Source organism: Myotis myotis, unplaced genomic scaffold, assembly GCF_014108235.1.
Source record: "Myotis myotis isolate mMyoMyo1 unplaced genomic scaffold, mMyoMyo1.p scaffold_m19_p_1, whole genome shotgun sequence".
Lineage (NCBI taxonomy): Eukaryota > Metazoa > Chordata > Mammalia > Chiroptera > Vespertilionidae > Myotis > Myotis myotis.
Window position 1 is genome coordinate 14293873 of NW_023416313.1, and position 3851 is coordinate 14297723.

Here is a 3851-nt window from a genome sequence, read left to right on the forward strand (position 1 = left end):
TAATTTTCTGTCCTTCAACGAAGTAACACAGATAACGCACTTCTTACGGGAGTCAAGGCCACATGGGTTTATTTTAATAAGTGCAGGCACTTTTTATTGTAAGGCTTGCTCGTCACCCAGTGATGAAAATATCTGGAGACCTTATTTAAAACAATGTCTGGAACAAACTAGAGAGAAAGAGAAAGGAAATGGGTGGGAAAGAAAAGAAGAAGGAGTTACAGAAGAGGGAAGAATGCATTCTAGAAGAAGAATTATTAAATTCACCAATTATTGAATGCTCATTCTGTGCAAGGAAATTTTCAAATGTTTCCTTACAAGAACGCTACACGGTAGGCATTTAATTACTTTATAGGAATGTGGAAACTGAGGCTTAGATGGGAAGCATTTTGTCCAAGCTAAGCGGGGACAGGATCAACATTAGAATCCAAGTTTGAAAGCGTGTTCCCTTAATGTGTAAAACAAACAAACTAACAAACAAATAAACAAACAAAAACAAAGCCAACCCAGTCCTGTCTGCCTCCTGCGTGTCTTTGCCTTTATTCCTCATGTAGAACACTTCACTTCGGATACTTCCGGTTTCCCCCAACCCAGCAATTCTAGGACACCAGCTGCGTGTCCCACAATTTGACTCAATTCTGATACCATCCACTTCAGATACCAATCACAAGCAGTAGGCTCCCAGGTTACCCACAACTTCCGTCTGCCTTGGCTACAAATCAAAGAATCTCATGACCTTCTCCCCTTGGATTTGATTAATTTGAGAGAGTGGCTCACAGAACCCAGGGAAATATGTACTTAGATTTACTAGTTTATTATAAAAGGAGAAGAAAAAAGAATAAAGATGAACATACAGAAGGAAGTGATGCACAGGGGCAAGGTGTGTGGGAAGGGGTGCAGAGTTTCTGTGACCTCTCCGAGTGTGCCATTCACCCTGCGCAGCCACCTGTTCACCAACCTGGAAGCTCTCTGAACCCCAAACTATTAGAATTTTTATGGCGGCTCCATCACAGAAGAATGATTGATCCTTAACTCCATTTCCAGGTCTTCTCCCTTCTCGAGAGAATGGGGGGATGGTGCTGGAAATTCCAAGTTTCTAATCATGGCTTGTTCTTTCTCGTGCCTACCCCATCTAGGAGCCAACCAGTAGTTCACCCAGGGGCAGCTCATTATAACAAAAGGCACTCCTCTCACCCAGGAAATGACAAGCTTTTCAGGAGCTCTACGCTAGGAACATGAAGCAGAGACCAATATCTATTATTTTACACTCAACCACTGTGCTGTAGTGCCTTTCACCTACAGATTTGACAAAAAGAGAGGGGAGAAGGGTCTTTGGAATTCATGTGCTTACATGTGTCTGTTTTTCTTTGCTCAACTGTAAGCTCCTTGAAGACCAGAATCAAGATTTCATATCTTTGTCTCCCCAGAGCCTAAAGCAGTTCATGAAAGGCAATACATGTTGCATGAATGGACATCTGCAAAGGCTGCGGATCAAATATCTCACCTTCTCATCGAATCCTGAAGTCATCGTTGGTCTCTCAGGCTCTCAAAATGTAGGTCAAATGAACTTGCCTTCCTCCATCTTCCCTACAGCCAACTCCATGGGCTGAGGAAGTCCAAGGCTCTCTCTGGACTGTCTGCAAATTCTTGGGTTCAGGGACAGCCTTGTGCTCTCAGCATCTCCCTCAGCCTCCCCACCCCTAGGTCAGCCTGCTGTTCCTGCTATGCATTATGAATCTGATCCCAGCTCCATCACTTGCCAGTTATGTGACCTTAGGCAGGTCATGTTTGGAATCAGACTCAGTTTCTTCTTCTATAAATGAAGGTTATGATTTAGATGAGGATGGCAGACTCAAATGCCTTCAGGGTCAGGCAAGTATTGAGAATGAGGGATGCAAATCTTCAGTGGAAGATAATCTTTAGTGTAAATTATGGCCAATAGGAAAGGGTACCCCTGCCTTCTACTACTACTCGTCTTCAGTTGATGGTTTAGTGTGGGAATGAGGGCTCAGTGTGGTCACATTTCCAGATTTTTTAAAAAGACGCAGGGAGTGTGGATTTTTATGTGAAATCTTCCAATTCTTAAATGTTGGCGCAAACATGTTCAGAAACACAGAGAGCCAAAGTTAGCATATCTGTGTGCCGAATTCAGCCCAGGAGCCTCGAGGGTGCAGCCTCTGGGCTGGATGATGTCCAAAGTCGTTGCCACATCGGAAAGGATTTGGCCTCACAACAGGCTGTCCCTTCAATCTGTACGTTTTTGGCTCTCTGTACTGTTTCTGCTACAGTTTAAGCAGAGTGGACGAGGGCTTAAGTGTAACCATGTTTATAAACACCCCGAAGAATTCCATATGGTATGCCGAATGTGAAGTTGGCTTAATTTGAAGAGATTAAATGTACTCAGGCAATTTCAGAGCTGTCTGTTTTGTAAATCAACGCGATTTGTCAGTGGCAGGCCAGGAAGGGATGAGCTTTGGGAAGTGCAGCTGGTGTGACCAGGAAGCCCAGTGGCTGGAGCAGAAGAGGCAAGTCAGTGTGGACGCCGCTCTCCTGAACTCACATCACTTCCTCTCTGCACTACACATGCACATATGCACACACACACCACACATGCACATATGCACACACACACCACACATGCACATATGCACACACACACCACACATGCACATATGCACACACACACCACACATGGACACAGTCCCCATGCCCCTCCCCCACTCTGATTTAGTCTTCTGCTTCTTAATTTGAAACTTATCCAAATGAAAAATACTTCCTTTATGCATTCAGGGCCATGTGGGGAATGCTTAGCAATCTGGGACCAGGTGTCTGAACTGATCGTGGCAGAAGCCCTCAATGAGGAACCCGAATGCTAAGGATGCAGACCCTTCCTCCTCTGGCATTCACTACCTATAGGGGCTCAGATAATCATGCCCCACTTCAAGCTTCTGTTCTTATCTGTAAAATAATGGACATAAACTTGGATGTCTTCAGTCCCCTCCAGCAGTAACAATATTTGGGATCTTTGATCCCCCACGAGGCAGATCACTCCTGTTCTCTCTTTTAACATTGTTTCTGCTGCAGAAAATGGACAGCAACGTCGTGGCCCACTCACCACTAACTATTGTTTCTGCTTCAGAAAATGGACAGTTGTGTCCCACTCACCACTAACTATTAGGTAGTGGGCAGCATGGAAGCTGAACTAGAGATTGGAAAGACTCACGAGGCGACAAAAGACCGGTGATGGACTGAAAGACGGACCACTTAAACCTGAGCCACACGTTTCAGGTTTACCTCAGATAAACTTCTGGCCTTTCCAGCAGTGATGACCTCCCCACGACAATATGCCTCTCGCTACGGATCTCCTCCATCCCTCTCCAGAAGAGGAGAAAACACAAGAAGAAACGCCTGGTGCAGAGCCCCAATTCCTGCTTCATGGATGTGAAATGCCCAGGGTGCCATAAAATCACCACCGTCTTTAGCCATGCAGAAACGGTAGTGTTGTGTGTTAGTGGCTCCACTGTTCTCTGTCAGCCAACAGGAGGAAAGTCAAGGCTTACAGAAGGATGCTCCTTCAGAAGGAAGCAGCACTAAAAGTGCCTCAAATCAAGATGAGTGGGGAACCATCCAACAAACACCTTTTGGATACACAAAGAGATAAACTTCTGTACAAGGTAAGGGGATGTTACAGTAGTAGCCTACTTCAAGGTATCAGCTTCTCTATTGAGTTCAGGTGTAAAAAACAAGAGGAAGTTCTTTTTTTCTGACCCCTTTATTCGTTGTCTACTAGTGACTAGCTGGGAGAGCAAGTCCAAAGCTGGGTGGGCTACCTCCTGGCTGGGAGGAGAAGTGCA

General features: G+C 45.2%; 1 pseudogene; it reads left to right on the top strand.

Moving 5' to 3' along the window:
• The first annotated feature begins 3341 nt into the window (after positions 1-3341).
• On the top strand, positions 3342-3591 carry LOC118650602 (annotated as a pseudogene).
• Positions 3592-3851: the final 260 nt, after the last annotated feature.